The sequence below is a fragment of the Elgaria multicarinata genome, chromosome 14, assembly GCF_023053635.1.
Source record: "Elgaria multicarinata webbii isolate HBS135686 ecotype San Diego chromosome 14, rElgMul1.1.pri, whole genome shotgun sequence".
NCBI classification, from domain to species: Eukaryota; Metazoa; Chordata; class Lepidosauria; order Squamata; family Anguidae; genus Elgaria; species Elgaria multicarinata.
In genome coordinates, this window is record NC_086184.1 from 13,424,111 (window position 1) to 13,451,511 (window position 27,401).

Sequence of the window (27,401 nt, forward strand, 5' to 3'; positions counted from 1 at the left end):
AGCAAGAAAGAGTCCAAGTTCCACTCCCCATATGCACTATTGATGTTGGCTGAAAGGAACGATTTTGGGGAAATGGCTCACATTACGGAAATAATGAAAACCATTCTATGTAAATGAGTTGTCCCAGGAAGTGATGATGTCTGGCAGGCCATGTACATCCATACAAGCCATATTAGGATATGGAAAAGAATCTTGTGACAAAGGCTGATCTGGGGACTGCAAGACTGGACACAACTCAGCCGAGTGTAAAGACAAGAGAAGGGGTGGTGAGAGAAAAGATTGCTAGTACTAGTATATCTCCTGTTTTGAAGACAGGACTCAAGTTTATATGCTTTGAAAAAATATATTAAAAATAAAGGTATTACATTTATGTCTGACCTCTCATAGGGAGAGCACACCCCATTTCACCCCATTAGAGCAAACAGTCAGTGAACAGAACTCTGTTTTTATAAACTAAAGATGCACAACTGTGCATCTGTAAAGTAAAGGATAAAAGGCCCTGTGCTGTTTCGTGTGTGTGGTGGTGGTGGTGGTGGTGGGGTTGAGTGGGGAATTTTTTAAAAAAAACATTCCTAAAAATCAAGGGATGAAGGGATCTGCTTTAAACTTGACATGGCTAAACCCCTACTTAAGAGCTACCAGGGTGTCAAGTTTCATCTCTTCATCTTGTATGCATTTTTGTTAATTCCCATTGATCCAAAAATGGAGCAATTTTCTGCTGGGTAATCCAATGGTGCAGGGAGACAGAGACAGGAATCACCTCATCGTAGCACTGCTCTGAATTTTGGGGAGGAGCAGACCCACCCTGCACACCCCTACCGTCTAGCTTCCAGCCCCAGCACCACTTGGAGCTTTCCATGGTGCTGAACTCTTTTTGCTTTGCTTCCTGAGAACCCTAACCTAACCTGGTCCCTGCAGCAAATCTGATCCCTGCAATCCAAGCCACACCACAGAGCATCACCAGAACATATGACCTGAAATGATATACAATACTGGGCAGGATGGACAAAAGGTCTAACCTGGTGTGAGGCAGCTCCTTATATTCCTAAAAGTACTCCTGTATTGTGAGATAGCAGGTTTCTTGTGGCTGAAAATGCACTATAGTCATAGACATGTTTTACAGTCATTCCATCCTTCCACTAAAGGTGCCACCTGTCTAAAAAAAAAACCCTCTATGTATTAATTGAATGAGTCTTGGCAATCAATTAAATTTGCATAAACTTAATGACGGGTAAGCAAGCAATCATTCTAAAGCAAAAAGCCTACTTTGTTTGTGGATGATGCAAACACATGTCATCGAAAATGAGATGAAATGGACGTAATGCCTCTTTCATGATAGTGCTTGCCACCTACAGTTTTTGGAACTGTTTGCAAATTAATTTGGGACATCACTTTGCAAAATCGACACTATTACACCCCTAGTAAAGCTGTAATCTACAAGAAAACTACTATTTGGGCCTGAAAAGCAACTGAACTTCTGGTTTTGCAGGGATCCATTCTTCCAAATTCTACAACTCCTATCTATCAGTCAATGACAGGGTCCTGCCCTAATTCTGCTGCCTCCTGCTCTGGCTAATTCTGCTAGAAATGGCTAATGGGGATTATCATCACTGCCCAAACAACATTAGCAAGGATGCTTGGAGAGAGATGCCATCACAGTTAATGTGATATTATTATTTTAATACATTTTAGTTTAGAGGGCCTAATTATAAACTTCAGTTGCCCACCCCTTATGAAGAGAACCAGAGATGGACTTGACACCGAAACCCTGACTTTATGTGTGTGTGTGTTTTTATCATTCATCCTGCCTTAAAGAAAGATCCAAAAACAAAATTAAAAACAAGCTGGGTGCTCTCCAAGAGGCACACTGCATAGGCAACCACAATAACTAATCTAGTAGTATAGGAACCCCATTAAAAGCGGAGAAAAACGCACACACTAGGATAGGATAGGAGATGTGCCCAGTGATTTATGTTCAGCTTATTATATCACCATGGCACATCGAGTTGAGAAGCAGTAACAGAGAACTGTTCCAGTCCGATGCTTGTATGTGTGTGGGGGGAAATAGTAGAAGGAAAATTGACAGGACATGAAATTTCAGGGCTGACTTCACTGGCAGAAAGAAAGAAGGAAGGAAAGAAGGAAGGAAGGCGGGAAAGGGAAGACCCATTTGCTAGAGATTCTTACATTGTGATGCCAGTCAGAATTGGGTGCTTTGGTGTTTAATTGGAGTCAAACTAGTTGGTGTTTAAATTAGGGGTGTGCACGGACCCCCCGCTCCGCTTCACTTGCAGATCCGCCATTTTTCGGAGCGGGTCGCTCCGCCCCGCCCCCGCTCCGCCCACTTCCGCTCCGCTCCGCTCGGAGCTCCGGATCGGATCCGGAGCTCCGTTTTTGCCCCCCCATAGGCTTGCATTGAAAGCTAAAAAAGTAAACAACTTTTTTTCCGTTGAAGTTAGAAACCTCACGTTTGGCACCATGACACCTCATGGGCGTATACACACACACGCCAAGTTTCAAGGCAATCCCATCATCCCCTGATTTTTGGCGAATTTTTGAAAATCGGGCACCCCATTCACACCCCTTGGGATAGCTCCGTCAATTTGCATGTTAGAAACCTCAAACTCGGCACCAGGGCAGCTTATCCATGTGTCCACATGCACGCCAAGTTGCAAGCAAATCCCATCATCCCCTGATTTTTGGCGCGGCTCTACCCTCTAACGCACCTCCCATAACCCTAATTCACACCCCTTTAGATAGCTCCGTCAATTTGCACGTTAGAAACCTCAAACTCAGCACCATGATAGCTTATCCACGTGTCCACATGCACGCCAAGTTTCAAGGCAATCCCATCATCCCCTGATTTTTGGGGAATTTATGAAAATCGGGCACCCCATTCACACCCCTTGGGATAGCTCCGTCAATTTGCATGTTAGAAACCTCAAACTCGGCACCAGGGCAGCTTATCCATGTGTCCACATGCACGCCAAGTTGCAAGCAAATCCCATCATCCCCTGATTTTTGGCATGGCTTAACTCACCCCAAATTGTCCCATTCTACAACTACGTCAATTTGCACGTTAGAAACCTCAAACTCAGCACCATGATAGCTTATCCACGTGTCCACATGCACGCCAAGTTTCAAGGCAATCCCATCATCCCCTGATTTTTGGGGAATTTATGAAAATCGGGCACCCCATTCACACCCCTTGGGATAGCTCCGTCAATTTGCATGTTAGAAACCTCAAACTCGGCACCAGGGCAGCTTATCCATGTGTCCACATGCACGCCAAGTTGCAAGCAAATCCCATCATCCCCTGATTTTTGGCGCGGCTTAAACTTTTTAACTCACCCCAAATCAAGTCCCATTCTACAACTACGTCAATTTGCACGTTAGAAACCTATCCTTTGGTCCCATGACAGCTTACCCATGTGTCCCCATGGACACCAAGTTTCAAGGCAATCCCATCATCCCCTGATGTTAGGGGAACTTTTGAAATTTGAACACTCCAGTATGTCAGGGATTTAAAGTTGCAATTGCAGACAGCTCAATGGGGCCAGTTCCAAGGCAATCCCAACATGCCACGAGATAACCCTAAATCTTCTGGCACATTTGAAAAAGGGATTATTGAATTTGATAAAGTCTAAGTGAGCGCAGGAAGGACTTCTCCCCTTAGTCAAAGCAAGACACATACACCATCGCTGCAAGGCGGGAAGGGGAGAAGGGAGGGAAAGCAGGCAGGCAGCATGCATTGTAGTGCCGCAAGGATGGCTTGAGCACTAACGCATAGCAAACCAACCCATAAGTGGGCGCAAAGTGAGGCAAAGATGGCTGGTTGTTTCTTTCTAAGCCAGCAGTTACGCCTTGAGGGGCACAGAGGAGGACGACTGGGAGCAAGCGTGCCGGAGGGTGCTGGCCACGAACCGCAAAGCCCATCTCCCAGGCACCAGGCGGGCAGAGCAGGCGAGGAGTCAGTCCTGGCAGATGCCCCACCACAGCAGCACCCCGGGGGAGGCGGGCAGACAGGCAGGCAGGCATGGGTTGGCGGGCCCAGAAAAGCTGGTACCTTGCACAAGTAAGCCATAGATCTGTGGGGGAGTCAGTCCCAGCAGATCCAGCTACCTCACAAGGATGGCTCCCAGGCAGGCGGGCAGGCGCCTCCACTGTAGTGGCTGTGCTCAACTCGGCGGGCGCACTACAAGACGAGTTGAAGTGAGAGCTCACTTCTCAGGAAATGTAGTGGCTGTGCTACGGGAGATCGGTGGACTGCTGGAGCTTAGCTTTTTCTCTGAGGGGAAGTCCATGAGTTGAAGTGACAGCTTGCTTCTCAAAGACAGGGTTACAGCGGAAGAGGGGTGGGACGAGACCGGGGAGACAAGCTCGACCAGTGACTACTACTAATCCCCACATCCTGGAGGACCACAGCATCCCACACAAAGTGGCTGTGGTGAAGTCAATGGCTGTCATGAGTCGAAGTGAGTGCTGACTTCTCAGGAGGAAACTTAAACTGTCCCTAGTATGCACTAAGTGGCTGTGCTATGGGAGTTCGGTGGACTGTTGGAGTACCAGCCACAATTGGGGAAGTGAATGAGTTTCAGTGAAAGGTTGCTTCTCAAAATCAGCACACAGATCAAGGACTCCATTTGATCCCCGAGCTATCTAAAGGGTGACCCGTGGACTGCTGGAGTTTTCCTCCGGTTCCCGGTGGCTGGGATGGGTCTCGGCTTCTCAAAGCCATGGCACTGCTGCATATGCAGTGCAGCTTCTCGAAAGAGAGCTGTCCCACGGAAAAACGGTGCATTACTGGAGCTTAGCTTTTTCTCAAAGGGGAAGTCAATGAGTTGAAGTGAAAGGTTGCTTCGGAAGTCTATGGCTTTCATGAGTTTCAGTGACAGCTTGCTTCTCAAAGAGGGCGTTACAGCGGAAGAGGGGTGGGACGAGACCAGGGAGAGGAGCTCGACCAGCTGCTGCGACTAATCCTCACCCACATCCTGGAGGACCACAGCATCCGCAGTAGTGGCTGTGGTGAAGTCAATGGCTGTCATGAGTTGAAGTGAGTGCTCACTTCTCAGGAAAATTAAACTGTCCGTACACACTAAGTGGCTGTTCTATGGGCGATCGGTGGACACCTGGAGTACCACCCGCACATAGGGGAAGTCCATGAGTTGAAGTGACAGCTTGCTTCTCAAAGATAGGGTTACAGCGGAAGAGGGGTGGGACGAGACCGGGGAGAGAAGCTCGACCAGTGGCTACTACTAATCCCCACATCCTGGAGGACCACAGCATCCCACACAAAGTGGCTGTGGTGAAGTCAACGGCTGTCATGAGTCGAAGTGAGTGCTCACTTCTCAGGAGGAAACTTAAACTGTCCCTGTGCAGTCAGTGGTTGGGGAGAGAGGCACGGCCAGCTGTGCCTCCACCGTAGGGGCTGTGCTCAAGTGTCTGAACTTGGAGTCGAAGTGAGAGCTCAAAATTGCTCCATATGAGACTGGGGAGAGAAGCTCGACCAGCTTCTGCTACTAATCCTCACCCACATCCTGGTGGAACAAAGCATCCACCGAGAAGTGGCTGTGGTGAAGTCAATGGCTGTCATGAGTTGAAGTGAGTGCTCACTTCTCAGGAGGAAACTTAAACTGTCCCTGTGCAGTCAGTGGTTGGGGAGAGAGGCACGGCCAGCTGTGCCTCCACCGTAGGGGCTGTGCTCAAGTGTCTGAACTTGGAGTCGAAGTGAGAGCTCAAAATTGCTCCATATGAGACTGGGGAGAGAAGCTCGACCAGCTTCTGCTACTAATCCTCACCCACATCCTGGTGGAACAAAGCATCCACCGAGAAGTGGCTGTGGTGAAGTCAATGGCTGTCATGAGTTGAAGTGAGTGCTGACTTCTCAGGAGGAAACTTAAACTGTCCCTACGCACTAAGTGGCTGTGCTATGGGCGATCGGTCGACTACTGGAGTACCACCCGCACATAGGGGAAGTCCATGAGTTGAAGTGACAGCTTGCTTCTCAAAGATAGGGTTACAGCGGAAGAGGGGTGGGACGAGACCGGGGAGAGAAGCTCGACCAGTGGCTACTACTAATCCCCACATCCTGGAGGACCACAGCATCCCACACAAAGTGGCTGTGGTGAAGTCAACGGCTGTCATGAGTCGAAGTGAGTGCTCACTTCTCAGGAGGAAACTTAAACTGTCCCTGTGCAGTCAGTGGTTGGGGAGAGAGGCACGGCCAGCTGTGCCTCCACCGTAGGGGCTGTGCTCAAGTGTCTGAACTTGGAGTCGAAGTGAGAGCTCAAAATTGCTCCATATGAGACCAGGGAGAGGAGCTCGACCAGCTGCTGCGACTAATCCTCACCCACATCCTGGAGGACCACAGCATCCGCAGTAGTGGCTGTGGTGAAGTCAATGGCTGTCATGAGTTGAAGTGAGTGCTCACTTCTCAGGAGGAAACTTAAACTGTCCCTATGCACTAAGTGGCTGTGCTATGGGAGTTCGGTGGACTACTGGAGTACCAGCCGCAATTGGGGAAGTGAATGAGTTTCAGTGAAAGGTTGCTTCTCAAAATCAGCACACTGATCGGGTCACCCAGAGGTCCACAGCCTCTACGTAGTGGCTGTGCTGAAGTCAATGACTTCCATGAGTTTAAGTGAAAGGTTGCTTCTCAAAGGCGAGGACTTGCCTGTTTCATTTTCGCAGCGAGACAGGCAGCTGCAGTAACACTCACAACCACACACACAAGGACAGCTTTTGCACAGAGGCTCATGAGTTCAAGTGACAGCTTACTTCTCAAAACCATACTTCGGGATCAGGGAGTACGTCTTCCACTCCCAGGGCACTCCAAAGGGCGACCCGTGGACTGCTGGACTTTACCTCCCTCAGTTGGGGAAGTGAATGATGAGTTTAAGTGAAAGCTTGCTTCTCAAAGACGGGTTACAGCAGAAGGGGAAGAGGAAGAGGATGAGACTGAGGAGAGAGAGGTTGCATCGGAAGTCTATGGCTTTCATGAGTTTCATGAGTTGAAGTGAGTGCTCACTTCTCAGGAAAATTAAACTGTCCGTACACACTAAGTGGCTGTTCTATGGGCGATCGGTCGACTGCTGGAGTACCTCCCACACATAGGGGAAGTCCATGAGTCGAAGTGAAAGCTCACTTCTCAGATAACTTGAATTGCGAGACTGGGGAGAGACGCTCGGCCAGCTGCTGCAACTAATCCTCCTCACCCACATCCTGGTGGAACAAAGCATCCACCGAGAAGTGGCTGTGGTGAAGTCAATGGCTGTCATGAGTCGAAGTGAAAGCTCACTTCTCAGGAGGAAACTTAAACTGTCCCTATGCACTAAGTGGCTGTGATATGGGCGTTCGGTGGACTGTTGGAGTACCAGCCGCAATTGGGGAAGTCCATGAGTTGAAGTGAGTGCTCACTTCTCAGGAAAATTAAACTGTCCGTACACACAAAGTGGCTGTGGTATGGGCGATCGGTGGACACCTGGAGTACCACCCGCACATAGGGGAAGTCCATGAGTTGAAGTGACAGCTTGCTTCTCAGGAGGAAACTTAAACTGTCCCTACGCACTAAGTGGCTGTGCTATGGGCGATCGGTCGACTACTGGAGTACCACCCGCACATAGGGGAAGTCCATGAGTTGAAGTGACAGCTTGCTTCTCAAAGACAGGGTTACAGCGGAAGAGGGGTGGGACGAGACCGGGGAGAGAAGCTCGACCAGCGACTGCTACTTATCCCCACATCCTGGAGGACCACAGCATCCACAGTAGTGGCTGTGGTGAAGTCAATGGCTGTCATGAGTTGAAGTGAGTGCTCACTTCTCAGGAGGAAACTTAAACTGTCCCTGTGCAGTCAGTGGTTGGGGAGAGAGGCACGGCCAGCTGTGCCTCCACCGTAGGGGCTGTGCTCAAGTGTCTGAACTTGAAGTCGAAGTGAGAGCTCAAAATTGCTCCATATGAGACTGGGGAGAGAAGCTCGACCAGCGACTGCTACTTATCCCCACATCCTGGAGGACCACAGCATCCGCAGTAGTGGCTGTGGTGAAGTCAATGGCTGTCATGAGTTGAAGTGAGTGCTCACTTCTCAGGAGGAAACTTAAACTGTCCCTATGCACTAAGTGGCTGTGCTATGGGCGTTCGGTGGACTGTTGGAGTACCAGCCGCAATTGGGGAAGTGAATGAGTTTCAGTGAAAGGTTGCTTCTCAAAATCAGCACACAGATCAAGGACTCCATTTGATCCCAGAGCTATCTAAAGGGCGACCCGTGGACTGCTGGAGTGTAACCTCCCTCACCCTCAATTGGGGAAGTGAATGAGTTTCAGTGAAAGGTTGCTTCTCAAAATCAGCACACAGATCAAGGACTCCATTTGATCCCAGAGCTATCTAAAGGGCGACCCGTGGACTGCTGGAGTGTAACCTCCCTCACCCTCAATTGGGGAAGTGAATGAGTTTCAGTGAAAGGTTGCTTCTCAAAATCAGCACACTGATGGAGTCACCCAGAGGTCCACAGCCTCTATGTAGTGGCTGTGCTGAAGTCAATGACTTCCATGAGTTCAAGTGAAAGGTTGCTTCTCAAAGGCGAGGACTCGCCTGTTTGCTTCTCAAAAAACCATACTTCTGGATCAGGGAGTACGTCTTCCACTCCCAGGGCACTCCAAAGGGCGACCCGTGGACTGCTGGAGAGAGGCAGCCTGGCTAGTGGTGGTGGTGGTGCCAGGCATTGCCTTGCCCCCTGCTTGCACCTCACCTAAACGTGCAGTCAATCATGGACAAACGGTTGTAAACCGCCCAGAGAGCTTTGGCTGTGGGGCGGTATATAAATGTAATTAAATAAATAAATAAATAAATAAATAAATAAATGGAGTCTTTTGGAACTGGGTGGAAAACTATCCGGATGAGTTGACTAAGCTGTACCGGACGCCACAGAAATGAAATGAACTCAAGTGCGGTGCTTTGCCCTCACAGTCAGTCACACACACGCACGGTGACAAACTCTGCCTAGTGCCTACAGAGAAAAAACCAGCCTGCCTGAACTGTAGTGTGCCTGCCAACCCAAGGAGGGGTGGAATTAAAGGGAGCCTGCCTGTCACTCCCACGAGGGCTTGAGGGTGGGGTATCCCAGCAGGGGGAGATTGCCCTTCAGAAAGACCAGCTGCTCCACCAAGTCCGGCTCCAAGCGAGAGCGGTGAGGGGTCACTATGTCGCCCGCCATAGAGAACACCCTCTCGCTTGGAACACTGGTGGGTGGGCAGCTGAGTCGATCCATGGCCACCCGCGCCAGGTCCGGCCAAATCTGAAAACGGGATGACCAGTAGGCCAGGGGGTCCATGGAGGAGTCCTCGATGGGCTCTGACAGGTAACGCTGCACGGTGGTTGCAGCGTCATCCTGGCTGGTGGCTGGGGAGGGTCTCTGCCCAAACACGGTGTGCAGAGCCTCTTCCCAATACCCCTCGCCTGTGCTGCTGCTGGGAGGGATGCAGGTGAGGCTGCTGCTGGTGCTGCTGGTGCTGCTGCGGGGAGGGGTGGCCTGCTCCTCTGCCTCACTCTGCCCCACCCTCTTGGCCCATGCCGCCCGCACTTCGCCCACCAGCGTTTCCACCCAGTGCTGCCTGCTATTTGGCCCACAAAGCCCATCCTTCACACGAGGGTCGCACATGGCTGCCAACATGTGGACCCTGTCGGTTTGGATGGGCTCCAGCCTCCGCGTCAGGCCGTCCCTCAGCCTAGTCACCGCTTCGCGGACCTCGGGCTCGAAGCGCCTGCCGGTGACGGGATCCCTGTACTCCAGAAAGTCGCCCATCTGTTTCTGGAGATGCCTGCATACAGGGATCACCTGGCTGAGGAGGGCAGAGCTTTTGCTCAGGGTCTCGGTGGCGTTCAGGAACGGCTTGAGGACCGCCACCAGCTGGGACATGGCGTCCCACTGCTGCTTGCCCAGGTGGTGGACGCCCATGTCCCTGACCCTGAACAAGTCGTGGATGGCACGCTGTTGCTCCACCATCCGCTCCAGCATCAGGTAGGTGGAGTTCCAGCGTGTCACCACATCCTGCACTAGCCTGTGCTGCGGGAGATTCAACTCCTCCTGCTTCTCCCGCAGCAAGCGACTGCCCTTGACGCTGTGGTGGAAATGGCCTGCCACCTTTCTGCAGCTCTCCAGGAGGTTACGGATCCCGGACAGGGGACCGAGGTTGGGCTTGCTGCTGCCCATCCCAAGGCCATCCCTCACCACCAGGTTCAAGACGTGCGCGATGCAGCGGACGCCCTCGAATCCGCCGTCGCGCACCGCCTTCACCATGTTGGCTCCCCCGTCCGTGACCATGTAACCGCGGGTGACCTTCTGCCCAGCTAGCCACCCATCCACCATGCGGTTCATGGCCTCCGTAATCTCCCCTGCCGTGTGGGACTGGTCCATCACTTGCGTGTGGAGGAGGGCCCAGCAGTAGCCCTCCTTGCCAGTCCCTGTAGTGCTGGATCCTTCCTGCCCCACGGCTGCCCACCAGTGTGCCGTCAGGGACAGGTAAGCGTGCACTCCGCCCTCGCTGGACCAAATGTCCGAGGTGAAGTGCACCATCCGTGCCTCTGCCTGGCACAGACGACCCAGCACTAACTCCCTGCAGGAACGGTACAGGGAAGGCACCACCCGCCTGCTCAGGGTGGTGCGACACGGCAGCTTGTAGTATGGCACCACAAGCGCCATCAGCCTCTTGAAGCCTGCGTTGTCGACGAGGCTGAATGGCTGGTCGTCCAACGCCACCATCTCACCGATTGACGTGGTGATCTGGGAGGGCGTTGGAAAACGCCATCTTGTGGTTCCATACTTCCCCCACCCCATTTCCGGCAGGGTTGCCTGCCTAACCCTTGTGGGGATGGGAGATGGAGAGCTGAGACTGGAAGTGCCAGCAGCAGCAGCAGCAGCAGCAGCAGCAGCCACCGCCTTCGGCTTTCCCCTGGAACCAGTCGCCTTGCCCGCCTCTTTCCCCAGCAAGACCGACTGGTGCTGCCTCTTAAGATGCATCTTCATGCTGCTGGTTCCATAATGCCCTGTCGATGAACCCCTGCTTAGGCTGAGTTTGCAGTGGCGACAGACAGCAAAGCGGGGATCCGCTCCCAACTCAAAGTGGTCCCACACGATGCTTGTCTTTCGTTTCCGTGGTGACACCACCAATTGCCCGCCTGAGCTCTCTGGTGTTGCCACAGAAACAGGGGTGTGGGATGAGACTGGGGAGAGAGCCTCGGCCTGCTGCTGCTCCTCCTCAGCCCCCACATCCTGGAGGCCCACCGCCTCCTCCTCCTCCTCCCCCCCCTCCACTGTGCTGAGGACCTCGTCTAGGTCCATCAGCGGGCTCGTGGGCTGAAAGGAGAATGAAGGAGTTGGGGATACTCCTCCTCCTCTAATGGCACTGCTGCCACGTGCCTCTTGCAAACGGGCACTTTTCCCATTCCCACCCTCAAAAAGAGAACGCCGGGCACAAGTTGCAGAAGAGAGTGGCTCTGCCTGCTGCTTGTCCTGCTTCTGTTTTGGAGCAGTCAGCCAAGGAGTTGCCCGTTTGAGTTTCACAGGAGGAGAGGAAGCCTGCTTACTGCTGGCAGACTGAGCCTTGCTGCTTTCAGCACGCCTGCTTCCTCTTTTCATGATGACTAACAAAATATTAATACTACTAATACTATGTATAAGGTACTACTAAGAATATGTATAAGAAGATATAATATGTTTAAATGTAGGGAAATGGGACAAGAACAATAAAATATACTACTACTAATGTATGAGAATATACTAATATATATATATATATCTACTACTAAGAATATCTACAAGAATATAATAATATGTTTAAGAATATTACTAATAAATGTAGGGAAATGGGACAAGAAATGGGACAACCACTACTATAACAAGAACAAAATATGAATACTACTACTACTAATATGTATGAGAATGTATACTAATAGACTACTAAGACTATGTCAAAGAATATAATATAATATGTTTAAGAATAGGGAAATGGTGTGCGTATGCTTTCCCCAAAATGCTCAATCTGTGGCTGCCTGTTGAACTTGACAAAAGCAGCCCACTCCGTCGAAGTTACACAGAGAAGAAAAAGAGAATCCAATTTTTTTGGTATATTTGGTATATAGAAGATAGAAGGAAACACAATCAGGATTTAAGAGAGGGGAGGGGGGAAAAGAACCAACCACTACTATAATATGTATGAGAATGTATACTAATAGACTACTAAGACTATGTCAAAGAATATAATATAATATGTTTAAGAATAGGGAAATGGTGTGCGTATGCTTTCCCCAAAATGCTCAATCTGTGGCTGCCTGTTGAACTTGACAAAAGCAGCCCACTCCGTCGAAGTTACACAGAGAAGAAAAAGAGAATCCAATTTTTTTGGTATATTTGGTATATAGAAGATAGAAGGAAACACAATCAGGATTTAAGAGAGGGGAGGGGGGAAAAGAACCAACCACTACTATAATATGTATGAGAATGTATACTAATAGACTACTAAGACTATGTCAAAGAATATAATATAATATGTTTAAGAATAGGGAAATGGTGTGCGTATGCTTTCCCCAAAATGCTCAATCTGTGGCTGCCTGTTGAACTTGACAAAAGCAGCCCACTCCGTCGAAGTTACACAGAGAAGAAAAAGAGAATCCAATTTTTTTGGTATATTTGGTATATAGAAGATAGAAGGAAACACAATCAGGATTTAAGAGAGGGGAGGGGGGAAAAGAACCAACCACTACTATAATATGTATGAGAATGTACTAATAGACTACTAAGACTATGTCAAAGAATATAATAATAATATGTTTAAGAATAGGGAAATGGTGTGCGTATGCTTTCCCCAAAATGCTCAATCTGTGGCTGCCTGTTGAACTTGACAAAAGCAGCCCACTCCGTCGAAGTTACACAGAGAAGAAAAAGAGAATCCAATTTTTTTGGTATATTTGGTATATAGAAGATAGAAGGAAACACAATCAGGATTTAAGAGAGGGGAGGGGGGAAAAGAACCAACCACTACTATAAGAAGAACAAAATATGAATACTAATATAATATGTATGAGAATATATACTAATGGACTATGTGAAAGAATATAATAAAATATGTTTAAGAATATAAATGTAGGGAAATGGGACAAAAACTGTGTGTATGCTTTCAAAAGAAAGCTTTCACAAAAGCAGAACAGTCAGGCTTTAATACAGGGAAGGGGGGGGGGCAACCAACCCAACCAACCCAACCACACACTCCAAAATTCAAAAATAAAGTTTATATTAAATCAAAGTAAGGGGAAAACACAGGGCAAACTAAGCTACAAGTCAGAAAGAAGCAAACAAACACACACACACGCCAAACTAAACCTATCCTAATCTATCTCCAAAGTCCAAAGCAGGAGCACTAACTAACTAAGTGTTCCCTCCACGAACGCCAACCCACAAAGAGACACAAAACAGAAAGTTCTCAGGGTGGGTCTGCCTTAGTCCCCCCTCCAACGCTGGGATTGGAGGAGGATGCTTTCTGAGGAGATCAATTCTCATCAGGATTGGGAGTTGAATGTGCCTGTCATCGCTTCCAAAAAAATAAAAATAAAAAAATAAAAAAAACCCAAACCCCGATTTTTAAAAAAATATTGCACGTGAACCACAGCACGCAGAAAGTTGAGAGTGGTCTCAAAATGACCCCCATCCACGACTCTCTGTGCACAAGAATTTTCAGAACGATAGCTTAAACCCCCCCCCAGTTATCCCCGATTCTTTCCCTCAATGCAATCCTATGGGCGAAAAGCCGAAACGGAGCCCCGCGGTTGACCCTATTTTTAAAAAAATATTGCACGTGAACCACAGCACGCAGAAAGTTGAGAGTGGTCTCAAAATGACCCCCATCCACGACTCTCTGTGCACAAGAATTTTCAGAACGATAGCTTAAACCCCCCCCCAGTTATCCCCGATTCTTTCCCTCAATGCAATCCTATGGGCGAAAAGCCGAAACGGAGCCCCGCGGTTGACCCTATTTTTAAAAAAATATTGCACGTGAACCACAGCACGCAGAAAGTTGAGAGTGGTCTCAAAATGACCCCCATCCACGACTCTCTGTGCACAAGAATTTTCAGAACGATAGCTTAAACCCCCCCCCAGTTATCCCCGATTCTTTCCCTCAATGCAATCCTATGGGCGAAAAGCCGAAACGCAGTTTGAGCCCCGCGGTTGCCCCGATTTTTAAAAAAATATTGCACGTGAACCACAGCACGCAGAGAGGTGAGAGTGGTCTCAAAATGACCCCCATCCACGACTCTCTGTGCACAAGAATTTCCAGAACGATAGCTTCAAAAACAACGTAGTTATGCGCGATTATTTGCCGCAATGCAATCCTATGGCGAAATGTTTTCAAGATGGCGACCGGAGCGCTCCGCCTGAACTCGGAGCTCCGAAAAATGGTCGCTTCTCTTCGCCTTGCTTCTAGGGGGTCCGCGGTCCGCTCCTACTCCGCCTCTGGGTAAGGCGGAGCAGGCCAATCCGCTACTGCTTCTACGCTCCTAATCGGAGCGGAGCACATCCCTAGTTTAAATGTAAAAGAAGAGAGTGAGAGTGAGAGCAAGAGAGAAAAAGAGAGAGAGAAAAAGAATATGGATCCAAAAAGACATTGCTTCTTTTCATCCCACAATTCATCCTGTCTCTTAAGAGCTGATTTTCTATAATTCCTTTCAAACCTAATGAAGGTAAATTTAAAAATGCCAGATTATCACTCTTGCATTTTGAGGAGTAACTGCTCCAAGTCAAATCAGTTACAAGCACTTCAGTTTTAATTTTCTTGATCTTTAGCCACTAGACAATGAGAGATTGGAGAAGTCCTGGACAGAGCACAGTCTGCCACAGAATCTATTAACAGACTGCCTCTCTGAGCAATATTTAACAGAGGAAGAACGAAGCAGCCGTACACTTACTCATTAACACTTGACTTTTCTCTCTCTAGAGGAAGGAACCCTTGTGCCCATCTGCATAGAAATGCTGTGATTAGGAACTTTCATGGATCCTTACTACTGGGGGAAGAAAATGAGAAATTTGGCCTAAAAAAAAATGTGTGTCACAATGCTCCCCCCACCTCTCTTTCCTCCATTATCTAATGTCTATGCAATTCTCACTCTCTTTACATCCCCAAATCATATGTTTCTTCTAGGGATAAGAACATAAGAAGAGCCCTGATGGAACAGACCAAGGGTCCATCTTGTCCAGCACTCTGTTCACACAGTGGTCAACCAGCATTCGACTAGGAACCCACAAGCAGGACATGGGTGCAACAGCATCTTCCTGCCCATGTTCCCCATAAATTGATGCATATAGGCTTACTGACTCCAATGTTGGAGGAATCTGTTTGGGAGGAGTTTTCACCAGCTCACCCCCCAGACTCTGGCTCATGCATCCCTGAGTTTGCCTGACTTGCCACGGGATGAGATGGGCTAGCTCGTGTTTTTTCGCTTTTTAAAATACGTGAAAATTGTGATTTGTGCAAAATTAGTTTTATAGATATTTGCTGAAATTATGATTTGCGCAAAATTGCAGACTTAAAAAGCACAATATGTGCAGAATTGCAGGCATAAATAGTCTAATTAGACATCTTAGATATATCTTTTTTAAAAGCAGTAAAGTTCCCAAGTTTCTGGAATTGACCTGCTCCTCAGCTTACAAATGCACACCATGCCAGGTCACCATGGTGTGACGTCCCTGTAAAATTGGTATATAGATCGTTGGATAGATCGATCCATGCTTCGCTTTAATATATATATATATATATATATATATATATATATATATATATATATATATATATTTGCAGGACATGTGTGTCTGGGCTCTCCACAAGTACTGCTTGGAATCAGAACCTATAGACCTTATTTCTTCCAGGACTGGACAGTGGGAATCAGTCTGAGGTGAGCCAAGAAATGCAATTCTGCCACACCCAGCACAGCCTGGGCATGGGAAGACTTTTGCGGGCAGGGGAGAGCAATGAGACGTGCCCGCAAGCCATTGGCTGGGCACGGTATGGTGCCACTGGGGCTGAGAGGGGACCATGGGGTGTATAAAAGAGAGGTCACTTCTCCCAGCCTCCTCTCTGTTTGCATGGCTCCCTCTCTCCCTGTAGGCAGTGTGAGCTTGCTGGTTGCCATTAGGGAGCTGAGGAGGGATTTTTTACTCCTGTTCTGAATTGTTCATGAGGGGTTTTTTTGCCTACTCCACACTGCAAGACAGCTAGGGAGTATTAAATAGGTTGATTTTTCTGATTCTTAATTTGGTCACATTTGCTAATAGGCAGCTAGGTATGGGCATCCAGAGCGGGTTTTGGGAATGGTGAGGATTCACAGGCACTGTTAGGGTCACTAGTAAGATCTGAGGCTCTCAGCTTTGAGCCCCACGGCCTGGCTGGGAGATAAGGCTTACCTTTGAGGCCAACCTTCCTCACTCACTCACATCCCTGAGGCCTGGGCTGAAGTGACACCGGAAGGTCTCCCTACCCCACAAGGGGCAGGCCCGTGGGGAAGGCAAAGGGTTCAGCGCCAACCCCTCGGGCCATGAATGGCTCGCCCAACTTAGAAGGGCCTGTAAACAGGCCATACTGGATGCCCTGTAGGATTTACCCCTTTGCAGATCTTAAATAAATGTTGCCCTATTTAAACCCAACTGTACATGTCTCGTCTCATTATTTATCAACCTTTGCGCCTCAAGTAGGCACTGTAGAGCAAGCCAGAAGTCAGGAAAAGAAAAAGAAAAACTGGAACTGAAAGACAAACCAGGAAGCAGGAGAAGTCACAACCAAAGAATAACTAAGGACAGAAGAATACACCTGAGCTCAGGAAGACCACGGCCTTAGCTAAACCTAAGGATTATCCCAGGCAAATGGAGGGGTCATCCCTGCCTGCTCCCGGGATCCCCTGTGTGTCATTTGGATGCACAGGTATGATCCCAGGACAATCCTGGGATATAGGCCTGGTCTAGCCATGGCCTATGTTGCTCAAGCAAGATTCAACAGGAACAGGATACCCTATTACACGTCCTCCTGCCATGAAAGATCCAATGACCAGGACCTGAGTCTAGTTCACTGAGAAGTTGCCACCTGCTGTCCAGTGCATCATCAACATAGGGAACAGATGTACACGGATCCAGCAGCTCCTACCCATTCCAAAGCAATCAATTTGGAAGCAAGCCTGCCCTTATCTGCATCGCCACTTTCTTCGTCTGCAAAGGACCAGCCTGGATTCGGTTTATTGGTCATGCCAAAGTGTGTCAAAGAGATGAAATACAGGAACTGGCATTTATATTTATGGTTGTCTGGGGGGAGTGCTTTTAGCGGTTTCTAAAGTGGAACTTATGGTGTGGCAATGCTTAGGTAAGCACAGAGCTCTAAGCCACTGGATTAATAAGGATGAGGCAGCACGCACACCATGTTAATTTGCTTCACTTGAACTTTCATGAGGTTTTTAAGCATGCAGATGCAGTACGCTTGGGCGACAGCTGAGTAACTCACATATTTATCAGTCCTACATATTTAACTCTGCTTTTCTTTAAAACAACGCTGTCGTCTTTTCCCCCAGCCTGCTGAATTCATATTGTCCCTGCAAGCAGGATAAAAATTGATCTCATTTGTTTGTGCGCAAGTAGCTGAATCAAAGTCCATTTGTGTATCTGTTCTAATAAAGGCTAGATATTCAATTCCATTACAGATAAGCACAGTTGCAATCTTCTTCATTTCATTACCACGGCTGTGAAGAGAGAGAAAGAGAAAGAGAGAGAGAGAGACTTGGCAAAGCTGTTGTTTTATCAAACCGATGGAAGGTCTGTTAAAACACGCAGCGTTCTCTAAAGGGTTTCCGAAACTAGTCCAGGGAAATCATGGATATTTCTAGAAATGTGTTTTTCTTTCCCTAAATTGATACAATTAATTATTGCATAAACAAAAAGAGGAGAGTGAAATTTATAATCCTCCGGACTGATGGAAACTCTCACGCTCAAATGAAACATTTCCCCAAGCTTAATTCTTCAGTGATTTCAGTGGTAGAGGCTTGGTTCAAACATGCATTTTCTTTCCCTTGATCTACATTGGATTTATTCACATTTGGGACTGTAACTGAGTAGATAGAACATCTGCGTTGGAAGCAGAAGTTCCCTGATAGCAGGTGATGTGGCACATTCTTTCTGCCTGAAACCCTGGAGTAGAAAGGGTGTATCCGTTATTTCTAGTTTCTCCCACATTTGATGATGATGATGATGATTTAAAAATAAACTTCTAGAGCTCTCCATCACATTTGTGAAGAAATTTAAGAATTTTTATAAATGTTGATCGAACAATGAATTGAATGGCATTATTACCCATCATTCCTATCCTGGAGAGCTACAGCCAGTCAGAATTGCAGGTGGCATGGGTGGGCAAATGACGATGTCCCTGGGCCACAAGAAGGCCCATTGGGGGGTGGCACTAACACTGGTCACCAACATCCCTCCCTTTTAATAATAATAATAATAATAATAATAATAATAATAATAATAATAAGGCAATGGGCATTCATCAAAGCAAAAGTGCCCCCCACCAACTTCATTTCCCCAGTATACCTTTGGACTCCACGATGTCACAGTCCAGAGGAATGGTGGGAATGAAGATGGCAGATGGCTTTAGCTTTGGCTAGTTCTTCTCTGTGCAGTGCATCCATCACCCTTTCCTTTTTGAAAGACAGGAAGAGGGACCCCTAATGGAGGCAGCAATGCTTTTAGCAATGTTACAGATGGAGTTGGGTGGCTGGGTCTAGCTGCATTTTAATTTCTCCACTATGTCCTGTAGTGAAGCTGTGGCAGGGACATTGTGAGAAATTCATACAGCAACTTGAACCATCCATCCCGCAATTTTCAGATGATGATGATGATGATGATGATGATGATGATGATTAGGTCCGAACCAGAACAAACATCAGCTGGGGCCCTGGCAGCTGCCCAAGGATGCCAGATGCTAGTGCTGGCCCTGCCTAGTATTCTTTGATCATAGATAACTCAGTGTATTCAAGGAACACTTGAAGAAAAAAAAGTTGCACAGTAACAGGGCATTGTAAAATTCAACAATTCGGGTCAAATGAGGAAAAGGGCCAGCTAGTTAAGTCTACCCTTTGGGCACATGGAGTGCCTCACATCTCCAGCACCAAGGACTTTGCTTACAATCCTGCCATGTCAATGGCAGCTTGTTTTAGGAGGGAATAAAAGATGCTAATAATGCGGGACAGCTTTTCACAACAATGTTTAATGCATTTGCCCAGAACTTTTGATGAATTATTTGAGTGTCTCTTTTCAAGAGGAACTGATCTCAATCCAGAGCTGATGGGAGCGTATGTTCCCCAGGACTGATGTTACAATCCAACAGCATGGCTTAGAATCCATTATTGTTTAGTCCGGTAGTTTTTGAACTCTTGAAAATACAATTGACTCATCTGCCAAAGATCACTCCCCTCTCCATCAGTGCGGTAATAGACCCCCATGTAGTTTAGAAGATCAATCAGATCAGCAAAATAATTAGCCATGGTTCTATATGCATGTAGGCCATCTTCACACTGATGTTGTATACACAACCACCAGGGAGCATGACCAGTGTGTATATCAGGTTGCAAGGAGCATGGTTAGTGGGGTACCCCGTCATACATAGAGCATCTGTGTACCTATGACTATGGCTTCTGTCTATCTGATTTCTGATTGCCATATGCCAGGTGCAGAACCTCAGTCCAGGGGCTAAATTTGTCTCTCTGTGCTTCCCACATGCCCATCCCCCTTCTTCTGCCCTGACCCCCTTCCCCCTGGCCAGTGATCATTGAGTGGTTTCCTGGCCTTTCTGCAATTTTCCACCATTTCTAAAAGGTCAAAATGCCTCTCCTAAGGCTTAGATACTGGCAGTGGGAGCTTGAAGCTAAAAATTGCTGGTATTTTGCCCCCACTGCCATTGGTCTTTGGTTCAGCCGACCCACTGGAATGTGGCCCACAAGAGCTTCTTCAAATTGAAATTTAGGCCATTGCTAGATGAGGTTTTAGCGCAGTGTGAGGCCCGGTCTCCCTCCTGTGCATCCAGATGATGCACAGGGGATTCCGGGGTCAGGCCGGGCTAAGACCTTGCTTGAACCAGCATAAGCGGATTCGCTTATGGCCCAGTTTTTCTGCAGCCCCAGCCTGAGGCCAGGGCTGCGGAAGGTCTAGCAGGGTCTGTGGCTTTTCCCGGCAGCTCGCTTACTCGGGCCGGGGGGGGGGGAGATAGGCCGGACCCAGCAGGAGAGGGGGGAAGAAGGATGGGCATGGGCACAGGCATCGGGGAGGGGGGAGGGGGGAAAGAAGGATGGGTGAGCGAGTGGGCATCGGGGAGGGGTAGAAGAAAGACGGGGGACAGGGCATCGGGGAGGGGGGAGGACGGGCGAGCGAGCGGGCAGGGGGGGCATCAGGCATTGTGGGGGGAATCAGGGGCAGGGGGAGTGGGGACCCTTATTTTTTTAAAAAAAGTACTTACCTGTGCACATGGCCCTTTAAGGGATGAAAACACGGAGCGCGCGACAGGGCTTTCCCTTGCCCCATCGCGTGCTGACATCTGGAAAAGGGCAACGGCGCACACTAGCTGTAGCATGCCATCGCTCGCCTCCCAGACGATTATCAGGTAGGTCTAGCAAGACCCTCTGTCCTCCAGGTAAAAGAGGCTTTAGACCCATTTTAGACCCTTCATCCTCCTCCTCCTCCACCTCCTTTGTTTGCGCAACCAACATTAACATTTGTGTAAAATCACAGTTACTTTGTGTTAAGCAGCTTTGTATTTGTGCACTGCAATTTTCCTTCACTAGACAAATCCCAAAATAAGGAGCAACCACAACTTTAATTTTTGGTGGCCTCCTTTACCTTCCCAACTGATGAAATAGCAACCATCTCAGTTGCTATTAGAGACAAGGATTCCGGAGCATGTTCTCATGTACTTATCAATAGTCAGGTATCCTGGACCTCAGAGTTCCTTTGTACAGATCACAATTAAAAAAAATGCATTCAGAATGGTCTCCCTTTTTATTGCCTATTACAAGTCAAGATGGCTCATGACCGGTGAGCGATATTTCAGAGAGCCCTTGTTTGCCAGTTTTGAATGTGATGAGCTTCCAGGGAACCACAGGGTTCCCTGGAATACAACTTGAGAACTGCTGGTTCTGTCAGTGAATTCGGGTGCCTCATGGTGTAATACGCAACTGATGTCCAATTTTTGAGCCATAAAACAATTCAGTTCTCTGGCTATAATGTGCCATCCAGAGCGTTAGTGGCTTATATGGAGTGGCTTATAACCCAGTATTGGGCAGAAAATAGGATACAAATAAATATAATAATAATAAATAATAATAATAATAATAATAATAATAATGATGACTACTACAGTCTAGACCTTTGTCCTGGAAGCTGTTATATTACTGGTCTACTGGGTTTTCGTTGTTCTCATAATAAATTATGTACCTGCAAAAGAGAGAGAGAGAGAGAGAGAGAGAGAGAGAGAGAGAGAGAGAGAGAGAGAGAGAGAGATGCACCGGCTAAGCAGCACTGCCCCTGGGTCAAATTGATCTCATGTTTGGTGCCTCCCTGAAAAGGTTTGAAGACCTTTTTTATTATGTTTCACATGCCTGATTCATTCATGTCATAAGTTGATATACAATTTTTCCATGCCTCTGCTAGAGTAATCCTCTTTAGAAGGGGAGCTAGAATTCGTAGAGACAAAACAACTACTACTACAACAACAACAACGCCATGGGACAGCCCATGCCAGAAGACCGGGGGGGGGGGGGTCCTCAGTCATTGGGGAAGATGGCTACAGCTCCATCCCCACAAGAGGAGAAGTTGTCCTCTTAGGCAAAGGCTGGGCTGAGAACTTCAATGAACTCAAACGTTACATGCTCACCCATCCCTAGTTTAGCTGTGTTTTTGCTTCTCCGTTTCTCCAGTACGAAAACACACACAGCAGCTGCACATGTATGTGTGTGAATGTACTAAGAGTGTGGAAGAATTTTGTTTGGTCTGAAATTTTGCATAAACTAAGATAATTCCCATTACCTGGATTAATGTACAGACTGGAACACAGTAATCTCTTGGATTGCACATGTCTCTGAAAACTGTGATGCAGACTTGGCTCAGAGAATGCTGATACATTAAAAATGCATTTTTCAAAACAAATTCGATTTTTTGTGCACTTTTTTGATGATGATGATGATGATGATGATGATGATGATGATGCAGAATCAGAAAGGAATAGACTTATGCTTGAATACAAGCAAAACTGACTTGGAGCAGTTGTGCTGTTTTTTTCGTTTTTTAAAAATGGACAAGCAATAAGATGGATAAATCTGTCTTTTTGTTCCTTTTCAGGCTACTGGTCCTTATGGTTGTTCTTTTTGGAAAGTGAGGGATAAAAAATGGTAACTTTCTTCTCTAACTTTCATGGCCATGCCTCCTCCCAGTTACACAGCTCAGGAGCTCTTGTAGTAGTGGTAACAGGAGAAGATTCTAAGTTAGGAGGGGCCAGGATGTGTAAACCACATGAACGCCCAAAGAGACCTTAATTTTGCATTTTTTTTCCAAAGAGGCAGAGCACCATAAATGCCCCAGGAGCTTCAAAAAGTACTCAATAGGTTGTGTGAGACCTCCTAGTTCGTAAGGGTCTGCATTACGCTCCCAACCCAAGCCTCTTGGTTTTCAACCTTAAGAAACATACATAGAAGCAGACAATAAGGTGGTGTATTTGTTTTTACGATGAACTGAACAAGTCTTATTCATTTCAGTTAAAAAAAAATTGAACAAACAAATGGGAATTTGAACAACTGGATTCTACATGAAACATCCATTTGTTTCTCATTCATTTTTCATTCATTGCTATTGGGATGCAAAATTGAAACCATCTGGAACACCCAGTACAGATCCACTGGGGTAATGATGTATTCTGAGTTGCTGGTGTGCTTCATGACAAACTCTGTAGCCACAGCCTTCTAAGATCAGCTGAAGGAGTGCCTCTTCCCATACTAGCCTGTCTGGGCCTTAAGATTTTCTAGAGATGTCTGCCTCCATGTACGCTCTTTAGCAAAGGTTACGCTCTTTTTTTATGAAGGACAGGGCATTTTCTGTAGTGGCACCCTGACTCTGGAATGCTCTCCTCAGATAGGATCAACTGGTGCCTGCCAACACATCAATCCTTTTGGGATTGATCCCCAAATTGGCTCAGTCATTTAAAATGAATTTTCATTCTGTTTGCCTTTCTGCTTGGGCAGAGCAGTGTTATGGCAGGAGGGAAAATTTGGCTCTGAAAGACCGTATTCTTCCATATGGGCCTACACATTGCTCTGAGATCTTCAGGGGAGGCCTTTCTCTCAGTCCCAGCATCATCACAGGCACGCCTGGTGGGAGGGTGGGACAGGCCCTTCTCGGTGGCTGCCCCAAAGCTCTGGAACTCCTTTCTCAGGGATGCTAGACTGACTCCCTCCTTGCTATGTTTTCAGAGACAGGCAAAAACGTGTTGTTGTTTTTATTCGGGCAACCTTCGGAAACAATCTTGACTTGTGTTAGTGGATTGGATTTATTTATTTTTATTGCTATTTGCCATTTATTTATTTATTTTAAATGTTTTAATATTACAGCTGGTTTAGTTCTGTTTTAACTTTTGTATATTTCTAGTTATATGTTTTAAATGTAAATGTTTTAATTTTGTAACGTTGTCTTGAGGCCCAGTATTGCGAAAAAGGCAGACTATAAATAAATAAATACAACAACAACAACCATCATCATCATCTTCATCATCATCATCATCATCATCACAATCATCATTGAGGCAAACAGACTAAGCACCTTTTCCTATTCCTCACTGGGCTCACATCAGCTTGGCAGAAAATACATGGGGAGAGACTTTTTTATCCACCCCTTCAGTTCCATCTTCAGGCTTCTTTTCTAGGGCTTTGAGGGGAGGTGTTCTTTCCAGTTTGGGGGCATGTTAGGTGAACAGGAGAGATTTGGATCTTTTGGATATTATTTATGTTGTTATTGTTGTTGCTGCTGCTGTTAGTATACTGCCTTATTTGCCAAAAACCCATCGTGATGGTGAACAGTTTAAAACAATAAAACCTTAAAACAATAAAACACTGAACAATTGCCACTATTACTACTAATATAAGTCTCCCGCTGATCCATTGTATGAGCACACTGCCAGAGAGGTGAGGACCACAGAGGTTTCAATGCTAACAACTGTGAGAATGAAAGCAAGAAAAATCTCAGGGGGGAAAAAAGAGTCTCCTGATAAATGTTTGTGAAGTTCTAAACTATTCAGAGCTTGGGCTGGGGTGGTGGGGAGTTTCTCTTTGAAAGCCACTTCTGTCAAATCGTTCACTGGGGGACTCAATTTCTATAGCCCTTTCAATTTCAGTTATGCCAAATGTGGTCTATAATTAACATGGCAAAACGATTTGGGCTATAGAACACGGAGGACTCTTCAAAATAAACACATGTAAAAGTCAGAGTGTTTTCATTGGCTTGGAACAGAAAATTCACCATGAACATCATCACAGTAAATATCCGTGAACAATATACAAAGCTTTGCTTGCTCCTGATCACAGGTTTTACCCAGAATAACGAACGTGTGTTTTGGTCTCCATTTACTTCATCGCCCCTTGCAAGAGAGGGTGACGGTTAGTCCATTGCCTATACACAGCAAAGACCGGAGACCTTTTCTACTGTAGCATTTATCTCTCTCGGAGTGCCTTTGAAATGCCTTTTTTTAAAAAAGAAGCAGCAATCATGTAATTATGACTTGCCAGGTGTTTCAGAGGCTGCTGTTCAACGCAGTGTGAAAAATACAAGGGTTGTAATCTGCTGTTTTATAAGGAGCAAGAATGGAATCTGAGCACCACTAAATCAAAATGCAAACAAAATGGCAGAGAATGATCAAATGCCGCATGGGAGGAAGCAAATGAATGGCATGGAAAGTGAATTAAGGTTCACTGCTGTAAGGGACAAACATCTGCATTGTGTATATTTATCCTTATCTAGGCACCTGCCAAAATGTATTTCCATTTATGTTTACCAGTAGCACAGCTTTATAAATGCAGGCTATATAAATCTGCTTGACTATGAAAATATCACAACTCATGGTTGCTGGCTCTCAAAGACAGAATCTTGGTGATCTCCTGTTTCAGTTGAAGAGAAAAATGCCATTGCTATTCAAGGCTAAGCAGAAGCACACATAGATTTTAGTCCCATTATGGGCAGTGGGAAAGAGATGCATTATTTGCACACACAAATGCACAGAAACAGGTATATTCACGCTTCAGGAACTTTGCAACATAGGTAGAGCCACTGTGGTATCTTAGAGAGGCAGACTACTAAAACTGGAGAGACCTGGGTTCAAATCTCTACTCAGCTATGATCATAGAATCATAGAATAGCAGAGTTGGAAGGGGCATACAAGGCCATCAAGTCCAACCCCCTGCTCAATGCAAGAATCCACCCTAAGGCATCCCTGACAGATGGTTATCCAGCTGCCTCTTGAATGCCTCTAGTGTGGGTGAGCCCACAACCTCCCTAGTAACTGATTCCATTGTCGCACTGCTCTAACAGTCAGGAAGTTTTTCCTGATGTCCAGCTGGAATCTGGCTTCCTTTAACTTGAGCCCATTATTCCGTGTCCTGCACTTTGGGAGGATCGAGAAGAGATCCTCACACAGCCCTCCTCTGTGTGACAACCTTTTAAGTATTTGAAGAGTGCTATCATGTCTCCCCTCAATCTTCTCTTCTCCAGGCTAAATATGCCCAGTTCTTTCAGTCTCTCTTCATAGGGCTTTGTTTCCAGACCCCTGATCATCCTGGTTGCCCTCCTCTGAACACGCTCCAGCTTGTCTGCATCCTTCTTGAATTGTGGAGCCAAGGGTCATGTTGATTGGTGATGGTAGGATTATAGGAAGCTGCCTTCTACTGAGACAGACCATTAGTCCATCTAGTCCAGCCTTGTCAATAATTGGCTGTAGCTCTCCAGGGTTTTAAGCAGATGTTTTTCCAGCCCTACCTGGACATGCTGGTGATGGAGTCTGATACAGTCTGCATGCAAAATAGGTGTTCTACCATTGAGCTATGACCCTTCAGTGATTGGAGCTAAAGTCCAAAACCTTGGAGGGCACCAAGGCCAGACCTACAGCAAGCTGGGTATACACCAAGCAGATTGAAAGTGGTATATAGAATGTGTCATGGGCCCTGGCAGTTGTCAATACCATTATAAACAACAACAACAACAACAACAACAACAACACTTTCTTACCTGTCTCTCCATTTTGATTGAGGTGGGGAACAACAGTAAATATAAAATACAAAAAACTGAATTTAAAACATTATATACATTGTTAAAACATCCTAAAAACATCCTAAAATTCTGCTGAATAAAGCGGTAGTGTAGATCCTGCCCAAGATGGGGAAGTCTGTTCTAACCACTACACCACCACTGGTTCTCAGAGCAAAGTGGATGTACATTAAAGCAGAGGTAGGCAACCTGGGACCCTCCAGATGTTTCAGAGTACAATTCCCATAAATGGCAGCCAGCATGGTCAAGAGTCAGGGATTATGGGAATTGTATTTCAAAACATCTGGAAGAGACTACACTGCCTATCCCTGCATTAGTTCATTTTCATCTACATATTGTTGTAGTTGTTTATTCATTCAGTCGCTTCCGACTCTTCGTGACTTCATGGACCAGCCCACGCCAGAGCTTTCTGTCGGCCGTTGCCACCCCTAGCTCCCCCAAGGTCAAGTCTGTCACCTCCAGAATATCATCCATCCATCTTGCCCTTGGTCAACCCCTCTTCCTTCTGCCTTCCACTTTTCCTAGCATCAGCATCTTCTCCAGGGTGTCCTGTCTTCTCATTATGTGGCCAAAGTACTTCAGTTTTGCCTTTAATACCATTCCCTCCAGTGAGCAGTCTGGCTTTATTTCCTGGAGTATGGACTGAGATAATATCTCACTATTCTAAAATAACCATGTGTTATATTTCTAATAACTAAAGCCTATATTTCACAATGTGTAAATTTATTCAGATTCTTTCCCCCTCCATTAAATAACAATTGAGCCAACCTTAAGAAGGAACAATTTCCTACTAAAAACAAATAAATAAATAGACTTAACCTTAACACCAACAAAGTCAATACAGAAAATAAATACCCATTAAAAGAATATCATTTTAGCTTTAGATGATTGAATATATGCATTTCAATCTACCAAGCAAAGGAACTTCAATATTTCCATCAAAATGCTAATATTCCCATGGGAATGTTCTGATTAAGTCACCTACTTCAGTAGATTACAAAGTGATTCCAATTATCACGATACGTTTTTGTCTT